Source organism: Sceloporus occidentalis, unplaced genomic scaffold (genome assembly GCF_023333645.1).
Source record: "Sceloporus occidentalis isolate IW3139 unplaced genomic scaffold, rSceOcc1.0.p SCAF_1, whole genome shotgun sequence".
Taxonomy (NCBI): domain Eukaryota; kingdom Metazoa; phylum Chordata; class Lepidosauria; order Squamata; family Phrynosomatidae; genus Sceloporus; species Sceloporus occidentalis.
In genome coordinates this window covers 61,472,136-61,487,088 of record NW_028316981.1, presented here as the reverse complement: position 1 = coordinate 61,487,088, position 14,953 = coordinate 61,472,136, and the positions used below count along the sequence as shown (strand labels likewise).

At 40.0% G+C, this 14,953-nt stretch overlaps 1 protein-coding gene across 2 annotated transcripts in view; it reads right to left on the bottom strand.

Moving 5' to 3' along the window:
* LOC149321473 (FYVE, RhoGEF and PH domain-containing protein 3-like) overlaps positions 1-14,953 on the bottom strand; it is a 130,762-nt gene that overhangs the window by 66,299 nt on the left and 49,510 nt on the right. Inside the window, exon 1 of one of the 2 annotated variants that reach the window (XM_089522865.1) lies at positions 12,784-13,095. The exons of the other annotated variant lie outside the window; for it this stretch is intronic. The gene's annotated coding sequence lies outside the window, so the exon portion shown is untranslated. Of the gene's footprint in view, positions 1-12,783; positions 13,096-14,953 lie in introns of those variants that run through there. 2 annotated transcript variants of the gene reach the window in all.

Sequence of the window (14,953 nt, the reverse complement as noted above, 5' to 3'; positions counted from 1 at the left end):
TTATGTGGAATTCCCAAATACTCCAAAAAACAAAATGTTTTTCATGGGTGGCTGAGATAGTGACAGTGATAGTGATAGTATACAAACTCTGCTTCATGCACAACATTATTTAATATAGTGTATAAATTTACCTTCAGCCTATGTGTATAAGGTGAATGTAAAATATACTGTATATACGCATGTAGAAGTCTAGAAATTTAGGTAAAAAATCTGCCCAAAAAATCTGAGTCAACTTATCCACAGGTCAATGTAAGTACTGTATCTTAACTCTTATTTAAAAGAAGGAAAAGCAAGAGTACAATATGTCATGGAAGAACCAACACCCTCTGCTTTCTCATCCATCCAGTCTTAAGAGTAAGCACAAACAGTTATGTTTGCTGGAATTTTATAAGTTTTGTAATTGTGGGGATTTTGCTTTGCTTCATCCTCTAGATCCTTTGCTATATGCCCCTAAGTTTAACCTTCAACCGATCCATGAGTCATAGCAAAGTTCTTAATTTTGTCCCCCAAACTTGCCCTCGACTTATACATGAGGTTGACTTATAGTTGGGTATATATGGTAAATGAGTTTTGTGTTTCGACGCGGTCCCATACTCCAAGATATCTCATTATGCATATATATGCAAATATAGGTATTCTGAAATTCCAAAAAAAAAAAAAAAAAATCCAAAAATCCAATGGTCATAAGCATTTTGGATAAGTAAGATACTTGATGTGCAGATGAAAGTGAAGAAGCGTGCAGGAAAAATGGGAGATAGGAAAAGAGAAATGCAGAAGAAAAATAAACCAAGTAAGCCAAAGAAAATCTGTTGCTCAGGGACAGGGGAAAACTGTGAAAGCTGTAGTACATAAGAAAATCTTTCATTCAGATTGTTGCAAAGCTGCTCCAAATACCACAGAGAATTGAAGGAGGCGATATAGTAACAAATATTTGAAGATGCCTTATACTGGGTCTGGGACTCACATCATTTCCCCATCTAGCTCAATATTTCTAAACCAGCAGTAGGAATACAGAGTTTCAATCAAAAAATATTTCCCAGAATGTCTGGAAATACCAAGGTCATGGGACCTTTTGCAAGCAGGTCATATGTTCTGCTACTGAACTACTAGCCCTGGGCACAGAATATGCTAATCATAGTAATGTACTGTGGACCAAACTAAATGGTATTTTTAATACAAAGTTTGTAGTATACCACAGATTTTTAAAAAGTATAACAATGCAGAGGAACCTGATTGAAATTGTGACCCTAGCACAGGAAGAGTAAGTGGAATTTAACTCTTTATTCCTCTGGTCCTAATGCAGACAAAACTCCTGCATTGTCAATTAATTTGCTCAGATGGAGGAAGAGGCACATTAGCTTCAATCAGAGCTTTTTTATCTAAAGAATTTCAGGGATTGGAAGGAAACCAGCTCCACCCCTACCCCAATGCTTCAGGGATATGATCCAGATTGGGTCTTTACATTTACTTTTGAATCTAAAAATTCATTAATGTACTTGCTTACTGCATATTAAATAGTGTAGTTTGTATCTGAGAAACAATGATGTAGGGAGGGGCACAAATCAGGAACTTAACTCCTACCCTGCTATGGCTCCCATTAACTCTTTTTCTAATCATATTTAGGCCTCTAATTACATATAATTCACCCTTCATGGCTACCCTTACACTGTTCCCAGCAACATATACTATGTCAGGCTGTGTTAAATTCATTTGTGAATCCCAACTAGTGTACAGAACCATAGAGTGGGAAGAGACCTCAAGAGCCATCAAGTGAAACCAACTGCCATGCAGGACCTCACAATCAAAGCACCCTGACAAATGGCCATCCAGCCTCTTGTTTGAAAACCTCCAAAGAAGGAAACTCCACCGCACTCCAAGGCAGTGTGATCCACTGTCGAACAGCTCTTACTGGAAGAAAGTTCTTCCTGTAGTTTGAACCCATTGTTCTGTGGCTGATTCTCTGGAGCTGCAGAAAACAAATTTGCTCCATCTTCAGTATGACACCCCTTCAAATATTAAAACAGGGTTATCATATCAGCTCGCAGCTCCCAAAGTCGCTGCTCACAGGGCATGATTTTGACACCCTTCACCATTCTGGTTGCCCTCCTCTGGGTACATCCATTAAAATTTAAAGGATTTGCATGGGTTTTGACTTAACAAGGACCATTCATTGAGCAGGTCTACTATAGTGGGGACTAATAAATTTAAGCCAATTCTGCAAGGGCAGATTACATGATTATTTTTACATTACCTGTGACTGCTGCATTAGAGACATCTACATACCAGAGTGCAGTGTGTCGTTTACAATTTCAATTCAGGCTCCATATTTCTCAAAAGATAAAGCTTTAACCACCCACATATATAAAAGTTGTAAGTTATTTAGGATAGGGAAAACATCAAGCTTATTAGAGCACAGTCTGCAGCTACTTACACCTTTAATCCTGAAAGAGACCAATTACATCTATTTCAGCTGTCATTTCTACTTCTGCTTTCTTTTATTTACTACCTTGCATATAACAGGAACTGAGTTTTATTTTTTCAAAACCCATGAAGTGTATTTGTCACAGCAGACTGATAACAATCTACCAGAATGTAAAATCCCTGAAGAATCTTTTTAGACAAAGCAATGTAAGTTGTTTGAAATTAAACAGAAGCAAATGTTATTTAAAATCTCTTTTAAAATGAATGTTATCTTCTTTTGTTTGTTGCTTTGCGTCGATCTACCTTCGCGTTGATTTCAACCCATGGCAACCCTATCGATGAGATATTTCCAGGCTCCCCTGCCCTCTACTGCTCTGTCCAGCTCCTGCAACATGTTCATGGTATCTTTAATAAAGTACATCTAGCATGTGGCCTTCCTCTCTTTCTACTTCCCTCCACCTTTCCTAACATTATTGTCTTTTCCAACGATTCATGCCTTCTCATGATGTGTCCAAATTATAACAATCTAAGGGCTCATTCCTACTTGCAGTTTTAACCAATTCCTGATTCGTCCTCGCTCCATGTTGGAAATCAATTTCAAAAGGTCCCTCATTCCCACTATGAAAAGAGACTTTTTTTCTTACCCCAGTGTAATCGCTTCTTTTTTGGCATGGTTGCCATCCCCACTAGTAGTTCTGCTTCAAAATCCCCCATCAGTCATCTCTGATGTAAGTGACAGCTCAAGCTTGGGGGGGGGGGGGCGGCACTGGCAGGCACTTTTGACAAGCCTGGTGGGGGGCAGAGGAGGAAGAGGAGGAGGACAAGGATGGGGCTATGAAGGCAAGGCTTGGAGGGGGCAAAAGGAGGATGAGGATGGGGCTGTGAAGGCAAGGCCTGGAGGGGGCAAGAGGAGGACAAAGATGGGGCTGTGCAATGCTTTTTTAAAAAAATAAATTAATCAAAGAATTGACTCATTGGGCTAGCAACTACTTGTCTTTGCAAGTAGGTGCAAAATCAATGAACTGAGTCTTCTCTTTATTTTTTTTAAAAACATGCACCCATAGGTCACACCAACAAATAAAAAGGCAGCAGTGTGTGTGTGTGTGTGTGTGTGTGTGTGTGTGTGTGTGTATGAGAGAGAGAGAGAGAGACATCTCCCAAAAACTGGGAGGGATGGTAAACACCCCTCTGCCATTAGTCCCTCCCCTCCAGAATGATGTGATTCTGATCTGTAGTTCCCACTTGCTGAACTCTTCGGAATAGATTCTTTTCAAACTACTCTCTGAAAAAAGCAGGTTTTTTGCATTTGCCTTGCTTCAGTGTGATTTCATTCGATCACACCAGTATTAGAACCGGTTTCAAATGGGAACGGCGGTCATATAATTTGATTGGCAAATCACTTTTTTTGTGTGGTGGGAATGGGCTCTAAGTTTTGCCATCTTGGCTTCTAGGGATATTTCTGGCTTGATCTGCTGTAGGACCCATTTGTTTGTCCTCTTGGCTGTCCATGGAATACTCAGCACTCTTCTCCAGCACCACATCTTAAATGAATGGATTTTCCTCCTATCTTCTTTCTTGACTGTCCAGCTCTCACATCTATACATGGTAATACGGAATACAATGGCTTGTATGATTCTAACTTTTGTGCTGAGAAGCACATTTAAATCACTCTTACTGATGAAAGAGAAGTTGACCTAGTTGAAGAAATGTAAAGACATTTAAAAAAAAGTGGGGGAGTATACCAATAAATAAACTCTCACTAAAATTAAAACAAAAATGAACTAATTGGAATACTCAATAAAATGTTCCCATGAAAGAAGAAAACAGAAACAAACACTATTTATCAACAAGATGAAAATCTTACTTTGACAACAACTTTATAGAGTTAATCCAAACAATGACAGTTCACTGTCATGTGCTTTGTAAACAAGATGGAGTACTGCAGTTAAACAGCCAGTTCTTCTACGTGAAAACCAAAATACAAAGGTTCAGTCAAATAATGTATTCATTTTAGATTTCTGCCAAATTTGTCTTTCAAAAGCTGAATGAGATGAGAACCAGATCATCAAAACCCAAAAGAAAGTGACACCATGCCCATCCCTGCACCTGGATTCACAATTCTTTCCTCATGTTTTCCAAATAATTTATTGGTACACAATGGTTCTCTGCTTTTTTATTCTTATTTAATAGATAAATAACAAATTTGTTATGTGTTTAGACAGAAGATGATTAATAGGACAATAAGAACTACTTCAAGAGTGCCAGCGTGGTGTAGATGTTTGAGTGCTGGACTGGGGTCTGGGAGGTTTGTGTGCCCTCAAATCATTTCCGACTTATGGTGACACTAAGCCAATCCTATTAGGGTTATAGACCAGTGCTCACAAACCAATACTCCATGCTAACTCTCCTTGATACCATGGATCAATTCCCCACTCAGCCATGGAAACCCACTGTCCTTAGACAAGCCACACTCAGTCAGCCTCAGAAAGCACAAAGACAAATCCTCTCTGAACAAATCTTGCCAAGAAACCCCTGTGATAGGCTCACCTTAGAGTTGCCATAAGTTGGAAATGACTTGAAGTCACATAGCAACAACAGCAGCAGCAACAACAACAACATATTACATGAACTGACCAGGTCTGTGTGTTGTAAAGTTGGCGAACTTATGATCCTACTCAATTCCAACTTCCATCAGTAGAACCACAATATTTATGGATTATGGGAACTGTAGTCCACCAATTTGAGACTGGACAGACAGCGGCGGGGAAAAGAGAAAGGGGCCTCTCAGCCCCTTTATCTTTTGTGTCACTGGCGCAGCCGTGTAAAGGCTGTTTCAGCGACACAAATGAAGGAAGGAACTCTGTTTTGGAGCTCCTTCCTGCACCGCGGAAAGGGCACCACAGGCACCCTTCCGTGGCGCCAGGATATAATGTCTGCGCCGGCCTGTTTGGAGGCGGCGTGGTCGTGACGTCCTAATGGCAGCGCCCATGTAGAATGGGCGCTGCCATTTTGTACGTACTGTGTATGTACTAGGGTTGGGGGCGTCTGAAAGAGACACCCCCAGGCAACCCTAGTACTTACACAGAACGTACTAAAAGGCCCTTCTGGAAAAGGCCTGAGACACTAGGAAATTGAGTCTATAGGTAAGTACAATCAGTTTTTGTCTGAAGGTGCAAATCCAGAATGATTCATTAACAATTGTAATAGTTTGACAAAACCTTCCAAGAAACCTCTAATGTCAACTCTCTTACCTTCAGTACTTTCAAAGGCAGCTGCCACTAGAAAACCAAAATACAATATTATGCATGTTTATTCTGATGTAAATCCCACTGTGTTCAATGGTGCTGACTCCTTTTTAGGTAGCTATACCTAGACTTAAGACATCTGCAAACCTGTGAGTAACGAGCTCAAAAGACTAAAAGATCCAATATTAGAGCCTCTTATCTATCTAAAAGCCTTGCTGGGTACCTGTATGAAGTGCAGAAGAAACTAGAGTTTCTTCTGATTTCTTCTCTCTGTAGAAAGGCTGTGTAGTCAGGGAGAGGAGGGTGAGGGGAGGGTTGATCAAGCAGAGTTGCAGCAGGAGGGGAGAGAGGACCCAGGGGAAGCTCGAGAAGGAAGGGCAAGGCCCTTGGGGAGAGGGATAAAAGGTCAGGGACAGGAGAACACGGGGAGGAGGATGAGATGCGGAATAACTGGATGCGGAGAGGCGGTCGGAGAAGGGCTAGAAAAGGTAACCCTGAGCCCTGGTAGGGAAGGCCAACCCGTGACTCTGTAAGGAAGACACGGGCTGATAAGAATTGGGCCGTACCTGGACATAAAGCTCCGTGACCCAAGGGAGGAAGGGGACTTCCAATCCGCTCGCAAAGGGGAGTGGAGACAAAGACTGGGGAAGACTCTAGAAGGAGAGTGGTGGGACCCGAAAGCCAAACAGTGAGAGCAAGGGCTAAATCCCGATGAGGGGAACAAAGCTGAAGTGGAAGTCCTTGAGAAGTGTTTTGGACAGGTTGGCAAGCCAGACGTGGGACCACAGTGAAATAACTGGAAGACCCCTATGACGGGCTGTGCAGTGCTTGGGTGACGGGAGTTATAGTTTGTGTTGAGTAAAGTTTAGAGCATCTATACACGTGTGTTTGTCAGTTTGTTGGCTGAGAAACCGAAACCTCCTGCCCACGTGTAGCCAATATGTTGCAGAGAGTGAACACCCCGCCCACAGGCTGTTTTCTGCCTTTCAGGGAAAAAAGGCAATTCCTCTCACTGCAAGGGATGGGAGTAAATACATTTAGACCAGCCCGAGAAGTGATCTGCATGTTCCTATAAATGTAGATGGGCTACAAGGATTGTGGATATAGCAAACTGAAGTGTTGTCCTGGAACATATGTGGTTTGCCACACCCTACCTCTTTAGATTGAGGGAATAAGCATTTTATATCATCTGTCAGCTAAATCTGAATCTATTGGGAGGTCCTCATCATCATCTTCTGCTTACCTGGACTCCTACCTCATGATCAACAATATAATCCACACAGGCAGAGGAATCATCAACAGTTCACTTAAACACTCTTAAGGGCTGGAATCTCAGGATAGTCAGGGATAAACTGCTGAGGTCTCCATGTCTGGATGGGAAAAGAGAAGATCTCCCCCCTCTAAGGCCAGAGCTTCATCTACAACTTCAGAGAGGGAACTCTAGAAGAATCTTACAGTCACAAAACCACATACACAAGATTATAGATTTGCAGACTTAGTAAAAGAAAGGAGTCAAATTGGAATATGGAACCACATTAATCCTTCATGTCAAAGGATCTGTGGTTTAATAAACTCTTTGCTACTGTATAGGCCAAGTGACAAGCACCATTCCGGCTTGGATTTCCCCCTCCTCCCCGTTTGCTCTTATAGGAGGGTTCTGGTTTGTTGTCACAACTTTTAGAGGGCAGTAGCATGGGTTGTGGATCTAGTGGGCATGGCTACCTGTGCTGCGGAGCACTGGTACTGGGTGTCCCATGGGGCCCCAGGGCGCTAGGACTAAGGAGGAGTTGCCTTTGCAGGGGCAACTCCTGATCAGTGTCCCCTGGTGATAAGGGGCAGAGATGTGAACATGCGAATATCCAGTTACCCTCCCCCCTTTGTCATCCCGAGGCCTGGCTGTGACCGGGCAATGGGGTTCATCAATCAACAGTCGGATTGGTCAATGCCAGATCCGCAACCATGTCTTGGGCCAACCCCACCTGTCAGCTGTATTCAATAAAATTGTGGCCTCTTCCTTCCAATTTATTCGCTTGGTGTGTTTCCTTATTGCAACGCTCATCCCTTCGCCTGCAATGCACATTTTTGAAAGCAGTTCTACAAACACTCCACAAGCTGCTATGTACAAAGTTCTTTTTGGGTTGGTACCTGTAAAATCTGAGTCAGACCTAAATAATAGGCCTGAACCAAAATAGATGCCTTTTTTGTTCAAGTTTCATCCCACCTTCAAAAAATTGTCCCCTTTCAGATGAAGCAACTGAGTGAGACTCAATCTTCTAATGACATGAGGCGCAATGAACCGAACTTGAATGAATCACAGGATGACTGGGATGATTGCCCAGTTGCTTCAGAAATGTCGGAATGAACACAAACAAGCGCTTTAAGCTGCAAGTGTGAATAGCATGGAAATTTTAATCCTCATTAGTGCAGTAGCATGCAAGCAGAAGTGGAACATCTTCTGGGTAGACCGATCAAGAAGGAATGTCAGGGAGTTAATTTTTAAAAATAGCATCATAGATTAATGGTAAATAATGGATTCACTCCAACTATTATGGAGAGGCAAAGTCATAATGGATTCATTCAGATCATTCTAAACTGGGTTCCTTCAAATCTAAAGCTGGTTTAGTTTTTTAAGTGTCCTGCTGCTCAACTGCCTGTTTGTACAAATGTCTGTTCATAGAAATGCTTAGGTATGTCACAAGAAAACAAATCTTTAATTTTCAGAATGAAAGTGCTTTCTCTACTCATGAATTTTATTTAGTAGGACTGTACAAAATCCTATCCCTTTCCCACACATTTCAACTGAATCACAATAAAAAATCACATTGTGAACAACATCACAGGATTACATAGTCCATCATATAATTTACATCTCTAGATGTTGAAATGTTTGCATTCCTGATGTATTAGCCAGAGATCAGGTACCATCTAATCACTACAGGGAAAAACAGGGAATGGAAGACGGAATGTACAGCACAGCAAGGCCATTCTCTGCGGGCTTTCCATGGATTCTCCTGTTCCTCCACAGAAGTGCCACACAGAACCGATGTCTCTTATCAGGTGTGTTGTGTTTGCTGCAAGCTAGCCAGCCAAGCTATAGCTGAACAAGGGTCATTGTTTCCATTACAAATCTAAGGCCCCATACAGATAGGCCAAAATAAAGCTACTTCAGGTCACTTTGGAGGTATGCAGTTTAAGTGATGCATGCGTCCTAAGAGCCCAGAAGCCATGCCAAAGCTTGGCTTTGATGCAGCTTCCAGACTCTTAGGACACATGCATCACTTAAACAGCATACCTCCAAAGTGATCCGAAACAGCTTTATTTTGGCATGTCTGTGTGGGCCCCATATTTGATTCAATCAAGCATTAAAACTCAACCATCTGGTAGCCACAGCGATGTAAAAGACAATGAATAAAGGTGATAGATGGGCAGAAATTGACTGAAGAGAACAAGATGCCAGAAGCCCTGAACAGTCTCACATGTCATGTGAGGTCAAGTATCAAAATGTAACCATTCTTACTTCAGCAAACCTGCCCCTAAAATTTTCTACTGAATTGAGAAAGTAAATAATCAGATGACAAATTTAACAGAACAGCAGCAGCAACAACAACAACAAAAAAACAAAAATCCAAACAAAAAAAATTGCTGCGGAAGTTATATATCTATTTGTCTGATCTCAGGTTGCAGCAGCATAATTTCTAGAATTGTGCTTACACTGAAGAGTCAGTTTCACACTAGCTGTGGGAGAGTCCATCGGTAACTCAGTACTAGAGGAATCTCCTGCTGAGATGCTGCAGACACACTGAGCAAAAGTGTTTTCAGGGCAGCATTTAACTCATCTAAGCAATATAGAAGCCAAGTCTGTTGACATGGCCATGCTCTAATATTTTGGTATGAATCAACTACAGTATATTTGGGAAGGTGAGCTATTGACTTAGGGGGTGGCAAGAGATTTCCAATCCATAAACAGAGTTCTATTTTGTTCATGGATTTAAGGTTAAGGTTCAATACTTTGTTTCCATGTTTAAGAGTTCCCTAGTACAGTGGGTCCTTGGTATCCATTAGGGTTTAGTTCCAGGAACTCCCATGGATGTTAGAATCTATGGATGCTCAAGTCCCATTAAATACAATGGCACAATAAAATGGTGTCCCTTATATAAAGTAGCAATGTCAAGGTTTGCTTTTTGGAATTTACACAATTTCAAAAAAATATTTTCAAACCATGGTTGGTTGAATCCAAGGATAAGCAATTCACAGATATGGAGGGCTGGCTGTATACCATCGTTCTTGCATTTAGAAACTTCTCAGGTTTTGCTACCAAATAGCAAGGAAGCTCTTTGTATCTGTTGGGAAGTAATTCTGGTTCTGAAAAATGCAGGCCTCCAAACCAGGCAAATAACGATTATTATTATTATTATTATTATTAGGCATGTCAATATTGCACTAGAATCAACCCCATTTTGTATGTGATTTCACAGCAATAATAGATTCACTTATATTATTTGACTTTCCAGTGGTACTAAATTAAAGTCACAGACTACTGAAAAAGGATAAGGCAGTGAGACTCTTAAACTTCTTAATGAAATATAAAATGTACTACACAAATGCAAAGAAGAGGCTCAGGAAAAAATGCATTATACAACAGCATGTTGTCAGACATTTAGCTCTCAAGCTTTTACATCTGGAATGTTTTCTAACAACCCAATGGTCATTCAAGCCATCTGCCTAGGATGCTGTAACATCTACAGTGTAATGTGATCAAATCTCATGCATTACCACAGATTACCTCTGCAGCTGTTGCTGCATCTTTAGCTTAAGTACTTTTGTAAAAGTACTGAAATTTGTTATGCTACCAATGATATATTAATATTTTATTTTGCATCTCTAACTTTTTGACTTTCTGTTCACCACCATCAATGCTTTTGTTTTCAGAACTACAGTATATGCAGACAGTAGTGGTCCCTGGTATCCACTGGGGTTTGGTTCCATGATCTCCCTGTGGATACCAAAATTCATGGATGCTCAAGTCCCATTAAATATAATGGCATAATAAAATGGTGTCCCTTATATAAAATCGCAAAATCAAGGTTTGCTTTTTGGAATTTAAATTTTTTGTAAATATTTTCAAGCTGTGGATGCTTTAATTTGTGGATAAAGAATCCGTGGATACAGAAGCTGACTGTGCTTACAGGGATGTGTGTGTTTGTGTGTGTATATTTTTTAAAAACAACTGTTCCAATGCCATCTTGGGAAGCCATGCTAAAGGAATGTAGGGAATACAGAGTCGGCAATATCACTTTACAACAGGGATAGGGCAGGTGTAATCTTCATCCCTGAAGATACATACACACCCTGCAGGCCTCACCATCACATTTTAGTGTGCTATTAGTGATGTCCTAGAAGGGATTCTAGTAACCCCAGAAGGGTTGTATGATGGTACAAACTCTTACATTTGTAGTATCATAGAATAACAGAGTTGGAAGAGACCACAAGGACCAACCAGTAAAACCTCCTGTCCTGCAGGAAGACACAAAGCACTCCCAACGGATGGCCATCCAGAATCTGTTTAAAACCTCCAAAGAAGGAGACACCACCACATTCTATGATAGCACATTCCACTGTCAAACGGTTTTTACCATCAGGAAGTTCTTCCTAAGGTTTAGGTGAAATTTTTATCCCCTATGGTTTGAATTGTGGGCTGTTTTTAATTTATTTGGCCAGTTTGCATGTGAAAGTCAGCAGATTTTTTTAATGTTAAGGTTGATTAACTTTTGGAGTCACCAAGGTAATTTCAGGGGCTGCAAAAAGTGGGTCTCAGGAGCCACAGGCAACCCAAGGGAGGCACTTTCCCACTCTCAGCCCTGGTCTAGAAGGATGGAGTGCCGATGAAGCAAATTACCCAAGAAGATTTTTATCAGATTCAAAGGGAGATGACAGACACTTGGTTGAAGATCAGGAAGACAAACCACAACAACTAATTGGAATATCTTGAAGAAATTCACTCAAGCATAGTATTTCATTATCTCTGTCCTAGTTGGCAGGAACCCTTCCTAAAAAAGTTATTTTATATGATATATGCTTAAACATATATAGAAAGATACCTCTTCATTTTCACAATACACACAAATCAAGAGTCGTTGTGTATGCAATTGTGTGCGTGTGTGTGTAAATCCAAAGGTTTGCCAATAAATGTGCAGATACAACAGAACAATCAAAGTATACAAAGGAAAGAAATGGCAAGAACAGATTATTTAGAGTAAGAATGTATGGAGGACAACTTAAGATGTAATAATGAATGTGTAAGAATTATGCTGAGAACAAAAAGCATCCTTACATTATGAAGTGATGCACTGCCATTATTTAACTGTGTAAAAGGGCTTGTAAAAACACAAGGGTTTTCATAGCATAGTAAGAAAACGTGAAATGGAAACCATGTTGTCATGGTGATTTTTCCAATCATTATGCCCATCAGTATTTTTTTAAAAAGACTGAACTAGGTTTTCATTGCCAAGTATAGGTCAACCATACACTCTTCCAGCTTCATGAACCAAAAAAATCCCCCCACCTTTCAACTGATAAAACTGATATAAACCACCATTCATAGATGCAATTTATGCCTGTTTGTGCATTCAAGCAAATAAAGACATAGAATCATATAAAAAGTTACTGGCACATCAGTCTGTAGTGTGGAAAAGCTGTATTTTAACAGGCAACCTAATATATTTCACACATGATTAAGACTCAATTTATAATGCTCTGCTGTTTTTACAGCTAATGAAAAGATACCTTTAAACTGATCAGATATTTAAAGTAAATCTTCTATATCTATGTGAGGTTTAAAAAATAATAATAGTAAAGTCAATCTGTCTCATTAAAGCAACAAAAACAGCAAAGAGATGCTCAGCATCAAATGTTTTGTGCTCATATAATCTGGAAGAGCCCTTGAATGAACCTTTTTTCAAACATTAAACAGCAAATTTGCATTTCGCAAGACAAAAAGAACATGACATCTATCAAGACACCATTTTCTAACTGATCCCTGGATATACATTAAAGAAATATACAAGGAAAGGAAAGCAGGAGAGAGAGATTTGCCATAGATCACAGCATGGGAGCTTACCCGCAATTCACCAGCAAAGCCCAGCCAGCCATCTGCCCATTTTTTCCTCGAAGTGGATTCAGGGAATTGCCCTGTTGACTTCCCGAACAATCATGCTGATAATTCCCTACCCGCAAAGTTAATCAATTGGTCAATTAATTAAGATTGCTTTTCCTTAGCAAGCAATGTGCTGACAGTAGGTCATGTGAAGGTTGCCTCTAAGGTCCTTTGTGTGAGTCTAATTTTTTGAAAAAAGGAAAGAAAGGCAAACTGTCCATCCAAAAATTGCTGGTTATTTTGGTATTCATTCAGAATGAGCAGAAATACACCGAGCCCTTCACAATGCCAGCTTGCATGATGAAAGAGCAAAAGTAGTTTTCAGTCTGCAGAATGCCTTAAAAGGGTTACCATGGAAATAAATGTGGAAAAGGGGAGGGGGCTCCTTGGATGACAAATGCTGCTTCTGAACAGAGACAAGCTTTGAAGGGCGGCTGAATGGGTGCTGGGAGCGAGGGAAAGGAAATGTGTTTTACTATTACTACTAGGATCAGGCCTATGTTTGCTTTAGATGTCAGTTGTTTCACTATGATGATGAACCAGGGTTATTTTTAATGCCTATATAGATCTGGCTTGAATGCATAGGAGGAGGGTCTTTAAAGCAACTGCTGCCACTACAATCCCATGTCACCAAGAACTGGGACACCTGAAAAAGTGTTTTATTTGCATGTCCACAGAGAGTTCTTTGTGCCAGTTATCACACATCTGAAATAACAGAGAGGACAAAATTGTTGGAGAAATAGGCTCATAACTATTCTTATATCAAGGGCTCTAAGTAAGAACTGTATTTTGTGTTTCTGGTAGTAACAAATGCACGCTTAAGATTCTCTTTTCCAAAAGAGAAATCAGTTAAAGTCATTCAGTTAGCCAGCCACATGAAGAAGTTTTTTTAAAAAAAGAGGAAAAACACAGATTTGGGAATAAACAGCATGTCCCATCCCACATCTGGCATCTAACAGAGTTCCTATTTGGAACAATCATCTTCATTAGGCAAGGCTATATCTACTGAGTACTCAGTGCTTCCATTAAAAGTCAGCTGAAACCATTCATTTTAGATTGCACACTTTGCATTCACTATCTCCCCAATCCTTTGCAAACAAACAAATCAGCTCTTGTGCTTGTGGGCACTGGATAAATGCTTGGGAGTGTATGGACAGAGAATGAAATACACAGAGAGTCCTAGGTTTCAACACAGATTTTAAAATTTGTGTTGTAATCATACAAAAAAACATTTTTTTTAAATTATCCATTAATATCCTGTCACTAAATATCTGCCATACACAAGATATCTGGTCTCACCTGAAGAAGTTGTAAAACTTCCAAAAAAGCAGAGGATCTCCAAGAATGCTCTCTGGACGTTGCTTTTGCCTATTATTAAGTATGAGAAAGCACTACATAAAGATGCTCCACAGTGCTCCATTTAAGGATCTGAAGCTTTAAAACAAGACACAAATTTGCCTTAAGTCAGACCATCTTTTTATTTATTTATTTATTTATTTATTTATTTATTTATTTATTTATTTATTTTACAGCTTCTATCTTATCTTGTTCAAAAATAAATTCAGCTTGGCTTTCAGATTGAATAACTGTACAATATGTTAATATAGATGTCATATCCAACAGCTCCTAAACTAAGAAATAATCATAAGCTGTATTTAGCCTCTCCAAGGAACAACTGAAATACTACTTCACTTGAGTAAGAACCACTGTGGTAGAACTCCAATTTGAAGAGGAAGCATCTAAAAATCTTTTTACAAACTACATGAGGACAAATCCATGCAAGTTAATGTCTGCAGAGAAATAAGGCACTGATGTGGACCAGTGATTGTGTTTGAACTCAGGTATTTGGCAAATATGTATATATATTTAAAATGCTATCACTTCCATACAGAATATGCTGCCACAGAGAAGACATTTACTATGGTGTTCATTAAAATGCAAAACAACTCCAAACTTCCCAGGGCCAAAGAGTAGAGCATTGTACCATACAAATTTAAAACCAAATTAGGTGGAGCAGATGTGTCTAACTAGCCTACTGCCCTACACAAGCCTGAAGGGCAACCCTTTCCTCATATCCTTTGACAAAGCTTATATAAGCTTCTCATATCAATAACATCCTATGGGACTGAACTGG